Below are 25,559 nucleotides of genomic sequence, written 5' to 3'. Positions count from 1 at the left end.
AATAGGGCCCAAACTATCAAAAACCAGCGGTTTCAATGAACACATTTCTTGGTAGAATCATGCAGGACTGAAATTTTTGATGTTTTTCTACTCATCTCATGAGCCCAAACAAGTCTCTAAAAGCATGAGTTTGCAACTAATTTACTTTTGGAGAAAATTCAAAACATTCACTATTCAATAGAGCCCAATAGCAAAAATCAGGTTTTGAATGAAGAATCACATTTTTTCGTAAAATCATGCAGGATTGAAATTTTTGATGGTTTTTTACTCCTCTCAACAGCCCAAACAAGTTTCTAAAAGGATGAGTTTGCAACTACTTTACTTTTGGAGAAAATTCAAAACATTCATTATTCAATAGGGCCCAAACTATCAAAAACCAGCGGTTTCAATGAACACACATTTCTTGGTAGAATCATGCAGGACTGAAATTTTTGATGTTTTTCTACTCCTCTCATGAGCCCAAACAAGTCTCTAAAAGCATGAGTTTGCAACTACTTTACTTTTGGAGAAAATTCAAAACATTCATTATTCAATAGAGCCCAATAGCAAAAACCAGCGTTTTGAATGAAGAATCACATTTCTTGGTAGAATCATGCAGGATTGAAATTTTTGATGGTTTTTTACTCCTCTCAACAGCCCAAACAAGTTTCTAAAAGGATGAGTTTGCAACTACTTTACTTTTGGAGAAAATTCAAAACATTCATTATTCAATAGGGCCCAAACTATCAAAAACCAGCGGTTTCAATGAACACACATTTCTTGGTAGAATCATGCAGGACTGAAATTTTTGATGTTTTTCTACTCCTCTCATGAGCCCAAACAAGTCTCTAAAAGCATGAGTTTGCAACTACTTTACTTTTGGAGAAAATTCAAAACATTCATTATTCAATAGAGCCCAATAGCAAAAACCAGCGTTTTGAATGAAGAATCACATTTCTTGGTAGAATCATGCAGGATTGAAATTTTTGATGGTTTTTTACTCCTCTCAACAGCCCAAACAAGTTTCTAAAAGGATGAGTTTGCAACTACTTTACTTTTGGAGAAAATTCAAAACATTCATTATTCAATAGGGCCCAAACTATCAAAAACCAGCGGTTTGAATGAACACACATTTCTTGGTAGAATCATGCAGGACTGAAATTTTTGATGTTTTTCTACTCCTCTCATGAGCCCAAACAAGTCTCTAAAAGCATGAGTTTGCAACTACTTTACTTTTGGAGAAAATTCAAAACATTCATTATTCAATAGAGCCCAATAGCAAAAACCAGCGTTTTGAATGAAGAATCACATTTCTTGGTAGAATCATGCAGGATTGAAATTTTTGATGGTTTTTTACTCCTCTCAACAGCCCAAACAAGTTTCTAAAAGGATGAGTTTGCAACTACTTTACTTTTGGAGAAAATTCAAAACATTCATTATTCAATAGGGCCCAAACTATCAAAAACCAGCGGTTTGAATGAACACACATTTCTTGGTAGAATCATGCAGGACTGAAATTTTTGATGTTTTTCTACTCCTCTCATGAGCCCAAACAAGTCTCTAAAAGCATGAGTTTGCAACTACTTTACTTTTGGAGAAAATTCAAAACATTCACTATTCAATAGAGCCCAATAGCAAAAATCAGGTTTTGAATGAAGAATCACATTTCTTGGTAAAATCATGCAGGATTGAAATTTTTGATGGTTTTTTACTCCTCTCAACAGCCCAAACAAGTTTCTAAAAGGATGAGTTTGCAACTACTTTACTTTTGGAGAAAATTCAAAACATTCATTATTCAATAGGGCCCAAACTATCAAAAACCAGCGGTTTCAATGAACACACATTTCTTGGTAGAATCATGCAGGATTGAAATTTTTGATGGTTTTTTACTCCTCTCAACAGCCCAAACAAGTTTCTAAAAGGATGAGTTTGCAACTACTTTACTTTTGGAGAAAATTCAAAACATTCATTATTCAATAGAGCCCAATAGCAAAAACCAGCGTTTTGAATGAAGAATCACATTTCTTGGTAGAATCATGCAGGATTGAAATTTTTGATGTTTTTTTGCTCCTCTCAACAGCCCAAACAAGTTTCTAAAAGGATGAGTTTGCAACTACTTTACTTTTGGAGAAAATTCAAAACATTCATTATTCAATAGAGCCCAATAGCAAAAACCAGCGTTTTGAATGAAGAATCACATTTCTTGGTAGAATCATGCAGGATTGAAATTTTTGATGGTTTTTTACTCCTCTCAACAGCCCAAACAAGTTTCTAAAAGGATGAGTTTGCAACTACTTTACTTTTGGAGAAAATTCAAAACATTCATTATTCAATAGGGCCCAAACTATCAAAAACCAGAGGTTTCAATGAACACATTTCTTGGTAGAATCATGCAGGACTGAAATTTTTGATGTTTTTCTACTCATCTCATGAGCCCAAACAAGTCTCTAAAAGCATGAGTTTGCAACTACTTTACTTTTGGAGAAAATTAAAAACATTCACTATTCAATAGAGCCCAATAGCAAAAATCAGGTTTTGAATGAAGAATCACATTTTTTCGAAAAATCATGCAGGATTGAAATTTTTGATGGTTTTTTACTCCTCTCAACAGCCCAAACAAGTTTCTAAAAGGATGAGTTTGCAACTACTTTACTTTTGGAGAAAATTCAAAACATTCATTATTCAATAGGGCCCAAACTATCAAAAACCAGCGGTTTCAATGAACACACATTTCTTGGTAGAATCATGCAGGACTGAAATTTTTGATGTTTTTCTACTCTCATGAGCCCAAACAAGTCTCTAAAAGCATGAGTTTGCAACTACTTTACTTTTGGAGAAAATTCAAAACATTCATTATTCAATAGAGCCCAATAGCAAAAACCAGCGTTTTGAATGAAGAATCACATTTCTTGGTAGAATCATGCAGGATTGAAATTTTTGATGGTTTTTTACTCCTCTCAACAGCCCAAACAAGTTTCTAAAAGGATGAGTTTGCAACTACTTTACTTTTGGAGAAAATTCAAAACATTCATTATTCAATAGGGCCCAAACTATCAAAAACCAGCGGTTTCAATGAACACATTTCTTGGTAGAATCATGCAGGACTGAAATTTTTGATGTTTTTCTACTCATCTCATGAGCCCAAACAAGTCTCTAAAAGCATGAGTTTGCAACTACTTTACTTTTGGAGAAAATTCAAAACATTCACTATTCAATAGAGCCCAATAGCAAAAATCAGGTTTTGAATGAAGAATCACATTTTTTCGTAAAATCATGCAGGATTGAAATTTTTGATGGTTTTTTACTCCTCTCAACAGCCCAAACAAGTTTCTAAAAGGATGAGTTTGCAACTACTTTACTTTTGGAGAAAATTCAAAACATTCATTATTCAATAGGGCCCAAACTATCAAAAACCAGCGGTTTCAATGAACACACATTTCTTGGTAGAATCATGCAGGACTGAAATTTTTGATGTTTTTCTACTCCTCTCATGAGCCCAAACAAGTCTCTAAAAGCATGAGTTTGCAACTACTTTACTTTTGGAGAAAATTCAAAACATTCATTATTCAATAGAGCCCAATAGCAAAAACCAGCGTTTTGAATGAAGAATCACATTTCTTGGTAGAATCATGCAGGATTGAAATTTTTGATGGTTTTTTACTCCTCTCAACAGCCCAAACAAGTTTCTAAAAGGATGAGTTTGCAACTACTTTACTTTTGGAGAAAATTCAAAACATTCATTATTCAATAGGGCCCAAACTATCAAAAACCAGCGGTTTCAATGAACACACATTTCATGGTAGAATCATGCAGAACTGAAATTTTTGATGTTTTTCTACTCCTCTCATGAGCCCACACAAGTCTCTAAAAGCATGAGTTTGCAACTACTTTACTTTTGGAGAAAATTCAAAACATTCATTATTCAATAGAGCCCAATAGCAAAAACCAGCGTTTTGAATGAAGAATCACATTTCTTGGTAGAATCATGCAGGATTGAAATTTTTGATGGTTTTTTACTCCTCTCAACAGCCCAAACAAGTTTCTAAAAGGATGAGTTTGCAACTACTTTACTTTTGGAGAAAATTCAAAACATTCATTATTCAATAGGGCCCAAACTATCAAAAACCAGCGGTTTCAATGAACACACATTTCTTGGTAGAATCATGCAGGACTGAAATTTTTGATGTTTTTCTACTCCTCTCATGAGCCCAAACAAGTCTCTAAAAGCATGAGTTTGCAACTACTTTACTTTTGGAGAAAATTCAAAACATTCATTATTCAATAGAGCCCAATAGCAAAAACCAGCGTTTTGAATGAAGAATCACATTTCTTGGTAGAATCATGCAGGATTGAAATTTTTGATGGTTTTTTACTCCTCTCAACAGCCCAAACAAGTTTCTAAAAGGATGAGTTTGCAACTACTTTACTTTTGGAGAAAATTCAAAACATTCATTATTCAATAGGGCCCAAACTATCAAAAACCAGCGGTTTCAATGAACACATTTCTTGGTAGAATCATGCAGGACTGAAATTTTTGATGTTTTTCTACTCATCTCATGAGCCCAAACAAGTCTCTAAAAGCATGAGTTTGCAACTACTTTACTTTTGGAGAAAATTCAAAACATTCACTATTCAATAGAGCCCAATAGCAAAAATCAGGTTTTGAATGAAGAATCACATTTTTTCGTAAAATCATGCAGGATTGAAATTTTTGATGGTTTTTTACTCCTCTCAACAGCCCAAACAAGTTTCTAAAAGGATGAGTTTGCAACTACTTTACTTTTGGAGAAAATTCAAAACATTCATTATTCAATAGGGCCCAAACTATCAAAAACCAGCGGTTTCAATGAACACACATTTCTTGGTAGAATCATGCAGGACTGAAATTTTTGATGTTTTTCTACTCCTCTCATGAGCCCAAACAAGTCTCTAAAAGCATGAGTTTGCAACTACTTTACTTTTGGAGAAAATTCAAAACATTCACTATTCAATAGAGCCCAATAGCAAAAATCAGGTTTTGAATGAAGAATCACATTTTTTCGTAAAATCATGCAGGATTGAAATTTTTGATGGTTTTTTACTCCTCTCAACAGCCCAAACAAGTTTCTAAAAGGATGAGTTTGCAACTACTTTACTTTTGGAGAAAATTCAAAACATTCATTATTCAATAGGGCCCAAACTATCAAAAACCAGCGGTTTCAATGAACACACATTTCTTGGTAGAATCATGCAGGACTGAAATTTTTGATGTTTTTCTACTCCTCTCATGAGCCCAAACAAGTCTCTAAAAGCATGAGTTTGCAACTACTTTACTTTTGGAGAAAATTCAAAACATTCATTATTCAATAGAGCCCAATAGCAAAAACCAGCGTTTTGAATGAAGAATCACATTTCTTGGTAGAATCATGCAGGATTGAAATTTTTGATGGTTTTTTACTCCTCTCAACAGCCCAAACAAGTTTCTAAAAGGATGAGTTTGCAACTACTTTACTTTTGGAGAAAATTCAAAACATTCATTATTCAATAGAGCCCAATAGCAAAAACCAGCGTTTTGAATGAAGAATCACATTTCTTGGTAGAATCATGCAGGATTGAAATTTTTGATGGTTTTTTACTCCTCTCAACAGCCCAAACAAGTTTCTAAAAGGATGAGTTTGCAACTACTTTACTTTTGGAGAAAATTCAAAACATTCATTATTCAATAGGGCCCAAACTATCAAAAACCAGCGGTTTCAATGAACACATTTCTTGGTAGAATCATGCAGGACTGAAATTTTTGATGTTTTTCTACTCATCTCATGAGCCCAAACAAGTCTCTAAAAGCATGAGTTTGCAACTACTTTACTTTTGGAGAAAATTCAAAACATTCACTATTCAATAGAGCCCAATAGCAAAAATCAGGTTTTGAATGAAGAATCACATTTTTTCGTAAAATCATACAGGATTGAAATTTTTGATGGTTTTTTACTCCTCTCAACAGCCCAAACAAGTTTCTAAAAGGATGAGTTTGCAACTACTTTACTTTTGGAGAAAATTCAAAACATTCATTATTCAATAGGGCCCAAACTATCAAAAACCAGCGGTTTCAATGAACACACATTTCTTGGTAGAATCATGCAGGACTGAAATTTTTGATGTTTTTCTACTCCTCTCATGAGCCCAAACAAGTCTCTAAAAGCATGAGTTTGCAACTACTTTACTTTTGGAGAAAATTCAAAACATTCACTATTCAATAGAGCCCAATAGCAAAAATCAGGTTTTGAATGAAGAATCACATTTCTTGGTAAAATCATGCAGGATTGAAATTTTTGATGGTTTTTTACTCCTCTCAACAGCCCAAACAAGTTTCTAAAAGGATGAGTTTGCAACTACTTTACTTTTGGAGAAAATTCAAAACATTCATTATTCAATAGGGCCCAAACTATCAAAAACCAGCGGTTTCAATGAACACACATTTCTTGGTAGAATCATGCAGGATTGAAATTTTTGATGGTTTTTTACTCCTCTCAACAGCCCAAACAAGTTTCTAAAAGGATGAGTTTGCAACTACTTTACTTTTGGAGAAAATTCAAAACATTCATTATTCAATAGGGCCCAAACTATCAAAAACCAGCGGTTTCAATGAACACACATTTCTTGGTAGAATCATGCAGGACTGAAATTTTTGATGTTTTTCTACTCCTCTCATGAGCCCAAACAAGTCTCTAAAAGCATGAGTTTGCAACTACTTTACTTTTGGAGAAAATTCAAAACATTCACTATTCAATAGAGCCCAATAGCAAAAATCAGGTTTTGAATGAAGAATCACATTTCTTGGTAAAATCATGCAGGATTGAAATTTTTGATGGTTTTTTACTCCTCTCAACAGCCCAAACAAGTTTCTAAAAGGATGAGTTTGCAACTACTTTACTTTTGGAGAAAATTCAAAACATTCATTATTCAATAGGGCCCAAACTATCAAAAACCAGCGGTTTCAATGAACACACATTTCTTGGTAGAATCATGCAGGATTGAAATTTTTGATGGTTTTTTACTCCTCTCAACAGCCCAAACAAGTTTCTAAAAGGATGAGTTTGCAACTACTTTACTTTTGGAGAAAATTCAAAACATTCATTATTCAATAGAGCCCAATAGCAAAAACCAGCGTTTTGAATGAAGAATCACATTTCTTGGTAGAATCATGCAGGATTGAAATTTTTGATGTTTTTTTGCTCCTCTCAACAGCCCAAACAAGTTTCTAAAAGGATGAGTTTGCAACTACTTTACTTTTGGAGAAAATTCAAAACATTCATTATTCAATAGAGCCCAATAGCAAAAACCAGCGTTTTGAATGAAGAATCACATTTCTTGGTAGAATCATGCAGGATTGAAATTTTTGATGGTTTTTTACTCCTCTCAACAGCCCAAACAAGTTTCTAAAAGGATGAGTTTGCAACTACTTTACTTTTGGAGAAAATTCAAAACATTCATTATTCAATAGGGCCCAAACTATCAAAAACCAGAGGTTTCAATGAACACATTTCTTGGTAGAATCATGCAGGACTGAAATTTTTGATGTTTTTCTACTCATCTCATGAGCCCAAACAAGTCTCTAAAAGCATGAGTTTGCAACTACTTTACTTTTGGAGAAAATTAAAAACATTCACTATTCAATAGAGCCCAATAGCAAAAATCAGGTTTTGAATGAAGAATCACATTTTTTCGAAAAATCATGCAGGATTGAAATTTTTGATGGTTTTTTACTCCTCTCAACAGCCCAAACAAGTTTCTAAAAGGATGAGTTTGCAACTACTTTACTTTTGGAGAAAATTCAAAACATTCATTATTCAATAGGGCCCAAACTATCAAAAACCAGCGGTTTCAATGAACACACATTTCTTGGTAGAATCATGCAGGACTGAAATTTTTGATGTTTTTCTACTCTCATGAGCCCAAACAAGTCTCTAAAAGCATGAGTTTGCAACTACTTTACTTTTGGAGAAAATTCAAAACATTCATTATTCAATAGAGCCCAATAGCAAAAACCAGCGTTTTGAATGAAGAATCACATTTCTTGGTAGAATCATGCAGGATTGAAATTTTTGATGGTTTTTTACTCCTCTCAACAGCCCAAACAAGTTTCTAAAAGGATGAGTTTGCAACTACTTTACTTTTGGAGAAAATTCAAAACATTCATTATTCAATAGGGCCCAAACTATCAAAAACCAGCGGTTTCAATGAACACATTTCTTGGTAGAATCATGCAGGACTGAAATTTTTGATGTTTTTCTACTCATCTCATGAGCCCAAACAAGTCTCTAAAAGCATGAGTTTGCAACTACTTTACTTTTGGAGAAAATTCAAAACATTCACTATTCAATAGAGCCCAATAGCAAAAATCAGGTTTTGAATGAAGAATCACATTTTTTCGTAAAATCATGCAGGATTGAAATTTTTGATGGTTTTTTACTCCTCTCAACAGCCCAAACAAGTTTCTAAAAGGATGAGTTTGCAACTACTTTACTTTTGGAGAAAATTCAAAACATTCATTATTCAATAGGGCCCAAACTATCAAAAACCAGCGGTTTCAATGAACACACATTTCTTGGTAGAATCATGCAGGACTGAAATTTTTGATGTTTTTCTACTCCTCTCATGAGCCCAAACAAGTCTCTAAAAGCATGAGTTTGCAACTACTTTACTTTTGGAGAAAATTCAAAACATTCATTATTCAATAGAGCCCAATAGCAAAAACCAGCGTTTTGAATGAAGAATCACATTTCTTGGTAGAATCATGCAGGATTGAAATTTTTGATGGTTTTTTACTCCTCTCAACAGCCCAAACAAGTTTCTAAAAGGATGAGTTTGCAACTACTTTACTTTTGGAGAAAATTCAAAACATTCATTATTCAATAGGGCCCAAACTATCAAAAACCAGCGGTTTCAATGAACACACATTTCATGGTAGAATCATGCAGAACTGAAATTTTTGATGTTTTTCTACTCCTCTCATGAGCCCACACAAGTCTCTAAAAGCATGAGTTTGCAACTACTTTACTTTTGGAGAAAATTCAAAACATTCATTATTCAATAGAGCCCAATAGCAAAAACCAGCGTTTTGAATGAAGAATCACATTTCTTGGTAGAATCATGCAGGATTGAAATTTTTGATGGTTTTTTACTCCTCTCAACAGCCCAAACAAGTTTCTAAAAGGATGAGTTTGCAACTACTTTACTTTTGGAGAAAATTCAAAACATTCATTATTCAATAGGGCCCAAACTATCAAAAACCAGCGGTTTCAATGAACACACATTTCTTGGTAGAATCATGCAGGACTGAAATTTTTGATGTTTTTCTACTCCTCTCATGAGCCCAAACAAGTCTCTAAAAGCATGAGTTTGCAACTACTTTACTTTTGGAGAAAATTCAAAACATTCATTATTCAATAGAGCCCAATAGCAAAAACCAGCGTTTTGAATGAAGAATCACATTTCTTGGTAGAATCATGCAGGATTGAAATTTTTGATGGTTTTTTACTCCTCTCAACAGCCCAAACAAGTTTCTAAAAGGATGAGTTTGCAACTACTTTACTTTTGGAGAAAATTCAAAACATTCATTATTCAATAGGGCCCAAACTATCAAAAACCAGCGGTTTCAATGAACACATTTCTTGGTAGAATCATGCAGGACTGAAATTTTTGATGTTTTTCTACTCATCTCATGAGCCCAAACAAGTCTCTAAAAGCATGAGTTTGCAACTACTTTACTTTTGGAGAAAATTCAAAACATTCACTATTCAATAGAGCCCAATAGCAAAAATCAGGTTTTGAATGAAGAATCACATTTTTTCGTAAAATCATGCAGGATTGAAATTTTTGATGGTTTTTTACTCCTCTCAACAGCCCAAACAAGTTTCTAAAAGGATGAGTTTGCAACTACTTTACTTTTGGAGAAAATTCAAAACATTCATTATTCAATAGGGCCCAAACTATCAAAAACCAGCGGTTTCAATGAACACACATTTCTTGGTAGAATCATGCAGGACTGAAATTTTTGATGTTTTTCTACTCCTCTCATGAGCCCAAACAAGTCTCTAAAAGCATGAGTTTGCAACTACTTTACTTTTGGAGAAAATTCAAAACATTCACTATTCAATAGAGCCCAATAGCAAAAATCAGGTTTTGAATGAAGAATCACATTTTTTCGTAAAATCATGCAGGATTGAAATTTTTGATGGTTTTTTACTCCTCTCAACAGCCCAAACAAGTTTCTAAAAGGATGAGTTTGCAACTACTTTACTTTTGGAGAAAATTCAAAACATTCATTATTCAATAGGGCCCAAACTATCAAAAACCAGCGGTTTCAATGAACACACATTTCTTGGTAGAATCATGCAGGACTGAAATTTTTGATGTTTTTCTACTCCTCTCATGAGCCCAAACAAGTCTCTAAAAGCATGAGTTTGCAACTACTTTACTTTTGGAGAAAATTCAAAACATTCATTATTCAATAGAGCCCAATAGCAAAAACCAGCGTTTTGAATGAAGAATCACATTTCTTGGTAGAATCATGCAGGATTGAAATTTTTGATGGTTTTTTACTCCTCTCAACAGCCCAAACAAGTTTCTAAAAGGATGAGTTTGCAACTACTTTACTTTTGGAGAAAATTCAAAACATTCATTATTCAATAGAGCCCAATAGCAAAAACCAGCGTTTTGAATGAAGAATCACATTTCTTGGTAGAATCATGCAGGATTGAAATTTTTGATGGTTTTTTACTCCTCTCAACAGCCCAAACAAGTTTCTAAAAGGATGAGTTTGCAACTACTTTACTTTTGGAGAAAATTCAAAACATTCATTATTCAATAGGGCCCAAACTATCAAAAACCAGCGGTTTCAATGAACACATTTCTTGGTAGAATCATGCAGGACTGAAATTTTTGATGTTTTTCTACTCATCTCATGAGCCCAAACAAGTCTCTAAAAGCATGAGTTTGCAACTACTTTACTTTTGGAGAAAATTCAAAACATTCACTATTCAATAGAGCCCAATAGCAAAAATCAGGTTTTGAATGAAGAATCACATTTTTTCGTAAAATCATACAGGATTGAAATTTTTGATGGTTTTTTACTCCTCTCAACAGCCCAAACAAGTTTCTAAAAGGATGAGTTTGCAACTACTTTACTTTTGGAGAAAATTCAAAACATTCATTATTCAATAGGGCCCAAACTATCAAAAACCAGCGGTTTCAATGAACACACATTTCTTGGTAGAATCATGCAGGACTGAAATTTTTGATGTTTTTCTACTCCTCTCATGAGCCCAAACAAGTCTCTAAAAGCATGAGTTTGCAACTACTTTACTTTTGGAGAAAATTCAAAACATTCATTATTCAATAGAGCCCAATAGCAAAAATCTGGTTTTGAATGAAGAATCACATTTCTTGGTAAAATCATGCAGGATTGAAATTTTTGATGGTTTTTTACTCCTCTCAACAGCCCAAACAAGTTTCTAAAAGGATGAGCTTGCAACTACTTTACTTTTGGAGAAAATTCAAAACATTCATTATTCAATAGGGCCCAAACTATCAAAAACCAGCGGTTTCAATGAACACACATTTCTTGGTAGAATCATGCAGGACTGAAATTTTTGATGTTTTTCTACTCCTCTCATGAGCCCAAACAAGTCTCTAAAAGCATGAGTTTGCAACTACTTTACTTTTGGAGAAAATTCAAAACATTCATTATTCAATAGAGCCCAATAGCAAAAACCAGCGTTTTGAATGAAGAATCACATTTCTTGGTAGAATCATGCAGGATTGAAATTTTTGATGGTTTTTTACTCCTCTCAACAGCCCAAACAAGTTTCTAAAAGGATGAGTTTGCAACTACTTTACTTTTGGAGAAAATTCAAAACATTCATTATTCAATAGGGCCCAAACTATCAAAAACCAGCGGTTTCAATGAACACACATTTCTTGGTAGAATCATGCAGAACTGAAATTTTTGATGTTTTTCTACTCCTCTCATGAGCCCACACAAGTCTCTAAAAGCATGAGTTTGCAACTACTTTACTTTTGGAGAAAATTCAAAACATTCATTATTCAATAGAGCCCAATAGCAAAAACCAGCGTTTTGAATGAAGAATCACATTTCTTGGTAGAATCATGCAGGATTGAAATTTTTGATGGTTTTTTACTCCTCTCAACAGCCCAAACAAGTTTCTAAAAGGATGAGTTTGCAACTACTTTACTTTTGGAGAAAATTCAAAACATTCATTATTCAATAGGGCCCAAACTATCAAAAACCAGCGGTTTCAATGAACACACATTTCTTGGTAGAATCATGCAGGACTGAAATTTTTGATGTTTTTCTACTCCTCTCATGAGCCCAAACAAGTCTCTAAAAGCATGAGTTTGCAACTACTTTACTTTTGGAGAAAATTCAAAACATTCATTATTCAATAGAGCCCAATAGCAAAAACCAGCGTTTTGAATGAAGAATCACATTTCTTGGTAGAATCATGCAGGATTGAAATTTTTGATGGTTTTTTACTCCTCTCAACAGCCCAAACAAGTTTCTAAAAGGATGAGTTTGCAACTACTTTACTTTTGGAGAAAATTCAAAACATTCATTATTCAATAGGGCCCAAACTATCAAAAACCAGCGGTTTCAATGAACACACATTTCTTGGTAGAATCATGCAGGACTGAAATTTTTGATGTTTTTCTACTCCTCTCATGAGCCCAAACAAGTCTCTAAAAGCATGAGTTTGCAACTACTTTACTTTTGGAGAAAATTCAAAACATTCATTATTCAATAGAGCCCAATAGCAAAAACCAGCGTTTTGAATGAAGAATCACATTTCTTGGTAGAATCATGCAGGATTGAAATTTTTGATGGTTTTTTTACTCCTCTCAACAGCCCAAACAAGTTTCTAAAAGGATGAGTTTGCAACTACTTTACTTTTGGAGAAAATTCAAAACATTCATTATTCAATAGGGCCCAAACTATCAAAAACCAGCGGTTTGAATGAACACACATTTCTTGGTAGAATCATGCAGGACTGAAATTTTTGATGTTTTTCTACTCCTCTCATGAGCCCAAACAAGTCTCTAAAAGCATGAGTTTGCAACTACTTTACTTTTGGAGAAAATTCAAAACATTCATTATTCAATAGAGCCCAATAGCAAAAACCAGCGTTTTGAATGAAGAATCACATTTCTTGGTAGAATCATGCAGGATTGAAATTTTTGATGGTTTTTTACTCCTCTCAACAGCCCAAACAAGTTTCTAAAAGGATGAGTTTGCAACTACTTTACTTTTGGAGAAAATTCAAAACATTCATTATTCAATAGAGCCCAATAGCAAAAACCAGCGTTTTGAATGAAGAATCACATTTCTTGGTAGAATCATGCAGGATTGAAATTTTTGATGGTTTTTTACTCCTCTCAACAGCCCAAACAAGTTTCTAAAAGGATGAGTTTGCAACTACTTTACTTTTGGAGAAAATTCAAAACATTCATTATTCAATAGGGCCCAAACTATCAAAAACCAGCGGTTTCAATGAACACATTTCTTGGTAGAATCATGCAGGACTGAAATTTTTGATGTTTTTCTACTCATCTCATGAGCCCAAACAAGTCTCTAAAAGCATGAGTTTGCAACTACTTTACTTTTGGAGAAAATTCAAAACATTCACTATTCAATAGAGCCCAATAGCAAAAATCAGGTTTTGAATGAAGAATCACATTTTTTCGTAAAATCATACAGGATTGAAATTTTTGATGGTTTTTTACTCCTCTCAACAGCCCAAACAAGTTTCTAAAAGGATGAGTTTGCAACTACTTTACTTTTGGAGAAAATTCAAAACATTCATTATTCAATAGGGCCCAAACTATCAAAAACCAGCGGTTTCAATGAACACACATTTCTTGGTAGAATCATGCAGGACTGAAATTTTTGATGTTTTTCTACTCCTCTCATGAGCCCAAACAAGTCTCTAAAAGCATGAGTTTGCAACTACTTTACTTTTGGAGAAAATTCAAAACATTCATTATTCAATAGAGCCCAATAGCAAAAATCTGGTTTTGAATGAAGAATCACATTTCTTGGTAAAATCATGCAGGATTGAAATTTTTGATGGTTTTTTACTCCTCTTAACAGCCCAAACAAGTTTCTAAAAGGATGAGTTTGCAACTACTTTACTTTTGGAGAAAATTCAAAACATTCATTATTCAATAGGGCCCAAACTATCAAAAACCAGCGGTTTCAATGAACACACATTTCTTGGTAGAATCATGCAGGACTGAAATTTTTGATGTTTTTCTACTCCTCTCATGAGCCCAAACAAGTCTCTAAAAGCATGAGTTTGCAACTACTTTACTTTTGGAGAAAATTCAAAACATTCATTATTCAATAGAGACCAATAGCAAAAACCAGCGTTTTGAATGAAGAATCACATTTCTTGGTAGAATCATGCAGGATTGAAATTTTTGATGGTTTTTTACTCCTCTCAACAGCCCAAACAAGTTTCTAAAAGGATGAGTTTGCAACTACTTTACTTTTGGAGAAAATTCAAAACATTCATTATTCAATAGGGCCCAAACTATCAAAAACCAGCGGTTTGAATGAACACACATTTCTTGGTAGAATCATGCAGGACTGAAATTTTTGATGTTTTTCTACTCCTCTCATGAGCCCAAACAAGTCTCTAAAAGCATGAGTTTGCAACTATTTTACTTTTGGAGAAAATTCAAAACATTCATTACTCAATAGAGCCCAATAGCAAAAACCAGCGTTTTGAATGAAGAATCACATTTCTTGGTAGAATCATGCAGGATTGAAATTTTTGATGTTTTTTTACTCCTCTCAACAGCCCAAACAAGTTTCTAAAAGGATGAGTTTGCAACTACTTTACTTTTGGAGAAAATTCAAAACATTCATTATTCAATAGGGCCCAAACTATCAAAAACCAGCGGTTTCAATGAACACACATTTCTTGGTAGAATCATGCAGGACTGAAATTTTTGATGTTTTTCTACTCCTCTCATGAGCCCAAACAAGTCTCTAAAAGCATGAGTTTGCAACTACTTTACTTTTGGAGAAAACTCAAAACATTCATTATTCAATAGAGCCCAATAGCAAAAACCAGCGTTTTGAATGAAGAATCACATTTCTTGGTAGAATCATGCAGGATTGAAATTTTTGATGGTTTTTTACTCCTCTCAACAGCCCAAACAAGTTTCTAAAAGGATGAGTTTGCAACTACTTTACTTTTGGAGAAAATTCAAAACATTCATTATTCAATAGGGCCCAAACTATCAAAAACCAGCGGTTTGAATGAACACACATTTCTTGGTAGAATCATGCAGGACTGAAATTTTTGATGTTTTTCTACTCCTCTCATGAGCCCAAACAAGTCTCTAAAAGCATGAGTTTGCAACTATTTTACTTTTGGAGAAAATTCAAAACATTCATTATTCAATAGAGCCCAATAGCAAAAACCAGCGTTTTGAATGAAGAATCACATTTCTTGGTAGAATCATGCAGGATTGAAATTTTTGATGGTTTTTTACTCCTCTCAACAGCCCAAACAAGTTTCTAAAAGGATGAGTTTGCAACTACTTTACTTTTGGAGAAAATTCAAAACATTCATTATTCAATAGGGCCCAAACTATCAAAAACCAGCGGTTTCAATGAACACACATTTCTTGGTAGAATCATGCAGGACTGAAATTTTTGATGTTTTTCTACTCCTCTCATGAGCCCAAACAAGTCTCTAAAAGCATGAGTTTGCAACTACTTTACTTTTGGAGAAAATTCAAAACATTCATTATTCAATAGAGCCCAATAGCAAAAACCAGCGTTTTGAATGAAGAATCACATTTCTTGGTAGAATCATGCAGGATTGAAATTTTTGATGGTTTTTTACTCCTCTCAACAGCCCAAACAAGTTTCTAAAAGGATGAGTTTGCAACTACTTTACTTTTGGAGAAAATTCAAAACATTCATTATTCAATAGGGCCCAAACTATCAAAAACCAGCGGTTTGAATGAACACACATTTCTTGGTAGAATCATGCAGGACTGAAATTTTTGATGTTTTTCTACTCCTCTCATGAGCCCAAACAAGTCTCTAAAAGCATGAGTTTGCAACTACTTTACTTTTGGAGAAAATTCAAAACATTCATTATTCAATAGAGCCCAATAGCAAAAACCAGCGTTTTGAATGAAGAATCACATTTCTTGGTAGAATCATGCAGGATTGAAATTTTTGATGGTTTTTTACTCCTCTCAACAGCCCAAACAAGTTTCTAAAAGGATGAGTTTGCAACTACTTTACTTTTGGAGAAAATTCAAAACATTCATTATTCAATAGGGCCCAAACTATCAAAAACCAGCGGTTTGAATGAACACACATTTCTTGGTAGAATCATGCAGGACTGAAATTTTTGATGTTTTTCTACTCCTCTCATGAGCCCAAACAAGTTTCTAAAAGCATGAGTTTGCAACTACTTTACTTTTGGAGAAAATTCAAAACATTCACTATTCAATAGAGCCCAATAGCAAAAATCAGGTTTTGAATGAAGAATCACATTTCTTGGTAAAATCATGCAGGATTGAAATTTTTGATGGTTTTTTACTCCTCTCAACAGCCCAAACAAGTTTCTAAAAGGATGAGTTTGCAACTACTTTACTTTTGGAGAAAATTCAAAACATTCATTATTCAATAGGGCCCAAACTATCAAAAACCAGCGGTTTCAATGAACACACATTTCTTGGTAGAATCATGCAGGATTGAAATTTTTGATGGTTTTTTACTCCTCTCAACAGCCCAAACAAGTTTCTAAAAGGATGAGTTTGCAACTACTTTACTTTTGGAGAAAATTCAAAACATTCATTATTCAATAGAGCCCAATAGCAAAAACCAGCGTTTTGAATGAAGAATCACATTTCTTGGTAGAATCATGCAGGATTGAAATTTTTGATGTTTTTTTGCTCCTCTCAACAGCCCAAACAAGTTTCTAAAAGGATGAGTTTGCAACTACTTTACTTTTGGAGAAAATTCAAAACATTCATTATTCAATAGAGCCCAATAGCAAAAACCAGCGTTTTGAATGAAGAATCACATTTCTTGGTAGAATCATGCAGGATTGAAATTTTTGATGGTTTTTTACTCCTCTCAACAGCCCAAACAAGTTTCTAAAAGGATGAGTTTGCAACTACTTTACTTTTGGAGAAAATTCAAAACATTCATTATTCAATAGGGCCCAAACTATCAAAAACCAGCGGTTTCAATGAACACATTTCTTGGTAGAATCATGCAGGACTGAAATTTTTGATGTTTTTCTACTCATCTCATGAGCCCAAACAAGTCTCTAAAAGCATGAGTTTGCAACTACTTTACTTTTGGAGAAAATTAAAAACATTCACTATTCAATAGAGCCCAATAGCAAAAATCAGGTTTTGAATGAAGAATCACATTTTTTCGAAAAATCATGCAGGATTGAAATTTTTGATGGTTTTTTACTCCTCTCAACAGCCCAAACAAGTTTCTAAAAGGATGAGTTTGCAACTACTTTACTTTTGGAGAAAATTCAAAACATTCATTATTCAATAGGGCCCAAACTATCAAAAACCAGCGGTTTGAATGAACACACATTTCTTGGTAGAATCATGCAGGACTGAAATTTTTGATGTTTTTCTACTCCTCTCATGAGCCCAAACAAGTTTCTAAAAGCATGAGTTTGCAACTACTTTACTTTTGGAGAAAATTCAAAACATTCACTATTCAATAGAGCCCAATAGCAAAAATCAGGTTTTGAATGAAGAATCACATTTCTTGGTAAAATCATGCAGGATTGAAATTTTTGATGGTTTTTTACTCCTCTCAACAGCCCAAACAAGTTTCTAAAAGGATGAGTTTGCAACTACTTTACTTTTGGAGAAAATTCAAAACATTCATTATTCAATAGGGCCCAAACTATCAAAAACCAGCGGTTTCAATGAACACACATTTCTTGGTAGAATCATGCAGGATTGAAATTTTTGATGGTTTTTTACTCCTCTCAACAGCCCAAACAAGTTTCTAAAAGGATGAGTTTGCAACTACTTTACTTTTGGAGAAAATTCAAAACATTCATTATTCAATAGAGCCCAATAGCAAAAACCAGCGTTTTGAATGAAGAATCACATTTCTTGGTAGAATCATGCAGGATTGAAATTTTTGATGTTTTTTTGCTCCTCTCAACAGCCCAAACAAGTTTCTAAAAGGATGAGTTTGCAACTACTTTACTTTTGGAGAAAATTCAAAACATTCATTATTCAATAGAGCCCAATAGCAAAAACCAGCGTTTTGAATGAAGAATCACATTTCTTGGTAGAATCATGCAGGATTGAAATTTTTGATGGTTTTTTACTCCTCTCAACAGCCCAAACAAGTTTCTAAAAGAATGAATTTGCAACTACTTTACTTTTGGAGAAAATTCAAAACATTCATTATTCAATAGGGCCCAAACTATCAAAAACCAGCGGTTTCAATGAACACATTTCTTGGTAGAATCATGCAGGACTGAAATTTTTGATGTTTTTCTACTCATCTCATGAGCCCAAACAAGTCTCTAAAAGCATGAGTTTGCAACTACTTTACTTTTGGAGAAAATTAAAAACATTCACTATTCAATAGAGCCCAATAGCAAAAATCAGGTTTTGAATGAAGAATCACATTTTTTCGAAAAATCATGCAGGATTGAAATTTTTGATGGTTTTTTACTCCTCTCAACAGCCCAAACAAGTTTCTAAAAGGATGAGTTTGCAACTACTTTACTTTTGGAGAAAATTCAAAACATTCATTATTCAATAGGGCCCAAACTATCAAAAACCAGCGGTTTCAATGAACACACATTTCTTGGTAGAATCATGCAGGACTGAAATTTTTGATGTTTTTCTACTCCTCTCATGAGCCCAAACAAGTCTCTAAAAGCATGAGTTTGCAACTACTTTACTTTTGGAGAAAATTCAAAACATTCATTATTCAATAGAGCCCAATAGCAAAAACCAGCGTTTTGAATGAAGAATCACATTTCTTGGTAGAATCATGCAGGATTGAAATTTTTGATGGTTTTTTACTCCTCTCAACAGCCCAAACAAGTTTCTAAAAGGATGAGTTTGCAACTACTTTACTTTTGGAGAAAATTCAAAACATTCATTATTCAATAGGGCCCAAACTATCAAAAACCAGCGGTTTCAATGAACACATTTCTTGGTAGAATCATGCAGGACTGAAATTTTTGATGTTTTTCTACTCATCTCATGAGCCCAAACAAGTCTCTAAAAGCATGAGTTTGCAACTACTTTACTTTTGGAGAAAATTCAAAACATTCACTATTCAATAGAGCCCAATAGCAAAAATCAGGTTTTGAATGAAGAATCACATTTTTTCGTAAAATCATGCAGGATTGAAATTTTTGATGGTTTTTTACTCCTCTCAACAGCCCAAACAAGTTTCTAAAAGGATGAGTTTGCAACTACTTTACTTTTGGAGAAAATTCAAAACATTCATTATTCAATAGGGCCCAAACTATCAAAAACCAGCGGTTTCAATGAACACACATTTCTTGGTAGAATCATGCAGGACTGAAATTTTTGATGTTTTTCTACTCCTCTCATGAGCCCAAACAAGTCTCTAAAAGCATGAGTTTGCAACTACTTTACTTTTGGAGAAAATTCAAAACATTCATTATTCAATAGAGCCCAATAGCAAAAACCAGCGTTTTGAATGAAGAATCACATTTCTTGGTAGAATCATGCAGGATTGAAATTTTTGATGGTTTTTTACTCCTCTCAACAGCCCAAACAAGTTTCTAAAAGGATGAGTTTGCAACTACTTTACTTTTGGAGAAAATTCAAAACATTCATTATTCAATAGGGCCCAAACTATCAAAAACCAGCGGTTTCAATGAACACACATTTCTTGGTAGAATCATGCAGAACTGAAATTTTTGATGTTTTTCTACTCATCTCATGAGCCCAAACAAGTCTCTAAAAGCATGAGTTTGCAACTACTTTACTTTTGGAGAAAATTAAAAACATTCACTATTCAATAGAGCCCAATAGCAAAAATCAGGTTTTGAATGAAGAATCACATTTTTTCGAAAAATCATGCAGGATTGAAATTTTTGATGGTTTTTTACTCCTCTCAACAGCCCAAACAAGTTTCTAAAAGGATGAGTTTGCAACTACTTTACTTTTGGAGAAAATTCAAAACATTCATTATTCAATAGGGCCCAAACTATCAAAAACCAGCGGTTTCAATGAACACACATTTCTTGGTAGAATCATGCAGGACTGAAATTTTTGATGTTTTTCTACTCTCATGAGCCCAAACAAGTCTCTAAAAGCATGAGTTTGCAACTACTTTACTTTTGGAGAAAATTCAAAACATTCATTATTCAATAGAGCCCAATAGCAAAAACCAGCGTTTTGAATGAAGAATCACATTTCTTGGTAGAATCATGCAGGATTGAAATTTTTGATGGTTTTTTACTCCTCTCAACAGCCCAAACAAGTTTCTAAAAGGATGAGTTTGCAACTACTTTACTTTTGGAGAAAATTCAAAACATTCATTATTCAATAGGGCCCAAACTATCAAAAACCAGCGGTTTCAATGAACACATTTCTTGGTAGAATCATGCAGGACTGAAATTTTTGATGTTTTTCTACTCCTCTCATGAGCCCAAACAAGTCTCTAAAAGCATGAGTTTGCAACTACTTTACTTTTGGAGAAAATTCAAAACATTCACTATTCAATAGAGCCCAATAGCAAAAACCAGCGTTTTGAATGAAGAATCACATTTCTTGGTAGAATCATGCAGGATTGAAATTTTTGATGGTTTTTTACTCCTCTCAACAGCCCAAACAAGTTTCTAAAAGGATGAGTTTGCAACTACTTTACTTTTGGAGAAAATTCAAAACATTCATTATTCAATAGGGCCCAAACTATCAAAAACCAGCGGTTTGAATGAACACACATTTCTTGGTAGAATCATGCAGGACTGAAATTTTTGATGTTTTTCTACTCCTCTCATGAGCCCAAACAAGTCTCTAAAAGCATGAGTTTGCAACTACTTTACTTTTGGAGAAAATTCAAAACATTCATTATTCAATAGAGCCCAATAGCAAAAACCAGCGTTTTGAATGAAGAATCACATTTCTTGGTAGAATCATGCAGGATTGAAATTTTTGATGGTTTTTTACTCCTCTCAACAGCCCAAACAAGTTTCTAAAAGGATGAGTTTGCAACTACTTTACTTTTGGAGAAAATTCAAAACATTCATTATTCAATAGGGCCCAAACTATCAAAAACCAGCGGTTTGAATGAACACACATTTCTTGGTAGAATCATGCAGGACTGAAATTTTTGATGTTTTTCTACTCCTCTCATGAGCCCAAACAAGTCTCTAAAAGCATGAGTTTGCAACTACTTTACTTTTGGAGAAAATTCAAAACATTCATTATTCAATAGAGCCCAATAGCAAAAACCAGCGTTTTGAATGAAGAATCACATTTCTTGGTAGAATCATGCAGGATTGAAATTTTTGATGGTTTTTTACTCCTCTCAACAGCCCAAACAAGTTTCTAAAAGGATGAGTTTGCAACTACTTTACTTTTGGAGAAAATTCAAAACATTCATTATTCAATAGGGCCCAAACGATCAAAAACCAGCGGTTTCAATGAACACACATTTCTTGGTAGAATCATGCAGGACTGAAATTTTTGATGTTTTTCTACTCCTCTCATGAGCCCAAACAAGTCTCTAAAAGCATGAGTTTGCAACTACTTTACTTTTGGAGAAAATTCAAAACATTCATTATTCAATAGAGCCCAATAGCAAAAACCAGCGTTTTGAATGAAGAATCACATTTCTTGGTAGAATCATGCAGGATTGAAATTTTTGATGGTTTTTTACTCCTCTCAACAGCCCAAACAAGTTTCTAAAAGGATGAGTTTGCAACTACTTTACTTTTGGAGAAAATTCAAAACATTCATTATTCAATAGGGCCCAAACTATCAAAAACCAGCGGTTTCAATGAACACACATTTCTTGGTAGAATCATGCAGAACTGAAATTTTTGATGTTTTTCTACTCCTCTTATGAGCCCAAACAAGTCTCTAAAAGCATGAGTTTGCAACTACTTTACTTTTGGAGAAAATTCAAAACATTCATTATTCAATAGGGCCCAAACTATCAAAAACCAGCGGTTTCAATGAACACATTTCTTGGTAGAATCATGCAGGACTGAAATTTTTGATGTTTTTCTACTCATCTCATGAGCCCAAACAAGTCTCTAAAAGCATGAGTTTGCAACTACTTTACTTTTGGAGAAAATTCAAAACATTCACTATTCAATAGAGCCCAATAGCAAAAATCAGGTTTTGAATGAAGAATCACATTTTTTCGTAAAATCATACAGGATTGAAATTTTTGATGGTTTTTTACTCCTCTCAACAGCCCAAACAAGTTTCTAAAAGGATGAGTTTGCAACTACTTTACTTTTGGAGAAAATTCAAAACATTCATTATTCAATAGGGCCCAAACTATCAAAAACCAGCGGTTTCAATGAACACACATTTCTTGGTAGAATCATGCAGGACTGAAATTTTTGATGTTTTTCTACTCCTCTCATGAGCCCAAACAAGTCTCTAAAAGCATGAGTTTGCAACTACTTTACTTTTGGAGAAAATTCAAAACATTCATTATTCAATAGAGCCCAATAGCAAAAATCTGGTTTTGAATGAAGAATCACATTTCTTGGTAAAATCATGCAGGATTGAAATTTTTGATGGTTTTTTACTCCTCTCAACAGCCCAAACAAGTTTCTAAAAGGATGAGTTTGCAACTACTTTACTTTTGGAGAAAATTCAAAACATTCATTATTCAATAGGGCCCAAACTATCAAAAACCAGCGGTTTCAATGAACACACATTTCTTGGTAGAATCATGCAGGACTGAAATTTTTGATGTTTTTCTACTCCTCTCATGAGCCCAAACAAGTCTCTAAAAGCATGAGTTTGCAACTACTTTACTTTTGGAGAAAATTCAAAACATTCATTATTCAATAGAGCCCAATAGCAAAAACCAGCGTTTTGAATGAAGAATCACATTTCTTGGTAGAATCATGCAGGATTGAAATTTTTGATGGTTTTTTACTCCTCTCAACAGCCCAAACAAGTTTCTAAAAGGATGAGTTTGCAACTACTTTACTTTTGGAGAAAATTCAAAACATTCATTATTCAATAGGGCCCAAACTATCAAAAACCAGCGGTTTGAATGAACACACATTTCTTGGTAGAATCATGCAGGACTGAAATTTTTGATGTTTTTCTACTCCTCTCATGAGCCCAAACAAGTCTCTAAAAGCATGAGTTTGCAACTATTTTACTTTTGGAGAAAATTCAAAACATTCATTATTCAATAGAGCCCAATAGCAAAAACCAGCGTTTTGAATGAAGAATCACATTTCTTGGTAGAATCATGCAGGATTGAAATTTTTGATGTTTTTTTACTCCTCTCAACAGCCCAAACAAGTTTCTAAAAGGATGAGTTTGCAACTACTTTACTTTTGGAGAAAATTCAAAACATTCATTATTCAATAGGGCCCAAACTATCAAAAACCAGCGGTTTCAATGAACACACATTTCTTGGTAGAATCATGCAGGACTGAAATTTTTGATGTTTTTCTACTCCTCTCATGAGCCCAAACAAGTCTCTAAAAGCATGAGTTTGCAACTACTTTACTTTTGGAGAAAACTCAAAACATTCATTATTCAATAGAGCCCAATAGCAAAAACCAGCGTTTTGAATGAAGAATCACATTTCTTGGTAGAATCATGCAGGATTGAAATTTTTGATGGTTTTTTACTCCTCTCAACAGCCCAAACAAGTTTCTAAAAGGATGAGTTTGCAACTACTTTACTTTTGGAGAAAATTCAAAACATTCATTATTCAATAGGGCCCAAACTATCAAAAACCAGCGGTTTGAATGAACACACATTTCTTGGTAGAATCATGCAGGACTGAAATTTTTGATGTTTTTCTACTCCTCTCATGAGCCCAAACAAGTCTCTAAAAGCATGAGTTTGCAACTATTTTACTTTTGGAGAAAATTCAAAACATTCATTATTCAATAGAGCCCAATAGCAAAAACCAGCGTTTTGAATGAAGAATCACATTTCTTGGTAGAATCATGCAGGATTGAAATTTTTGATGGTTTTTTACTCCTCTCAACAGCCCAAACAAGTTTCTAAAAGGATGAGTTTGCAACTACTTTACTTTTGGAGAAAATTCAAAACATTCATTATTCAATAGGGCCCAAACTATCAAAAACCAGCGGTTTCAATGAACACACATTTCTTGGTAGAATCATGCAGGACTGAAATTTTTGATGTTTTTCTACTCCTCTCATGAGCCCAAACAAGTCTCTAAAAGCATGAGTTTGCAACTACTTTACTTTTGGAGAAAATTCAAAACATTCATTATTCAATAGAGCCCAATAGCAAAAACCAGCGTTTTGAATGAAGAATCACATTTCTTGGTAGAATCATGCAGGATTGAAATTTTTGATGGTTTTTTACTCCTCTCAACAGCCCAAACAAGTTTCTAAAAGGATGAGTTTGCAACTACTTTACTTTTGGAGAAAATTCAAAACATTCATTATTCAATAGGGCCCAAACTATCAAAAACCAGCGGTTTGAATGAACACACATTTCTTGGTAGAATCATGCAGGACTGAAATTTTTGATGTTTTTCTACTCCTCTCATGAGCCCAAACAAGTCTCTAAAAGCATGAGTTTGCAACTACTTTACTTTTGGAGAAAATTCAAAACATTCATTATTCAATAGAGCCCAATAGCAAAAACCAGCGTTTTGAATGAAGAATCACATTTCTTGGTAGAATCATGCAGGATTGAAATTTTTGATGGTTTTTTACTCCTCTCAACAGCCCAAACAAGTTTCTAAAAGGATGAGTTTGCAACTACTTTACTTTTGGAGAAAATTCAAAACATTCATTATTCAATAGGGCCCAAACTATCAAAAACCAGCGGTTTGAATGAACACACATTTCTTGGTAGAATCATGCAGGACTGAAATTTTTGATGTTTTTCTACTCCTCTCATGAGCCCAAACAAGTTTCTAAAAGCATGAGTTTGCAACTACTTTACTTTTGGAGAAAATTCAAAACATTCACTATTCAATAGAGCCCAATAGCAAAAATCAGGTTTTGAATGAAGAATCACATTTCTTGGTAAAATCATGCAGGATTGAAATTTTTGATGGTTTTTTACTCCTCTCAACAGCCCAAACAAGTTTCTAAAAGGATGAGTTTGCAACTACTTTACTTTTGGAGAAAATTCAAAACATTCATTATTCAATAGGGCCCAAACTATCAAAAACCAGCGGTTTCAATGAACACACATTTCTTGGTAGAATCATGCAGGATTGAAATTTTTGATGGTTTTTTACTCCTCTCAACAGCCCAAACAAGTTTCTAAAAGGATGAGTTTGCAACTACTTTACTTTTGGAGAAAATTCAAAACAT

This window comes from Dendrobates tinctorius, unplaced genomic scaffold (assembly GCF_039654945.1).
Source record: "Dendrobates tinctorius isolate UK_male_01 unplaced genomic scaffold, ASM3965494v1 ptg000278l, whole genome shotgun sequence".
NCBI lineage: Eukaryota > Metazoa > Chordata > Amphibia > Anura > Dendrobatidae > Dendrobates > Dendrobates tinctorius.
Note: the sequence above shows the minus strand (reverse complement) of the source record.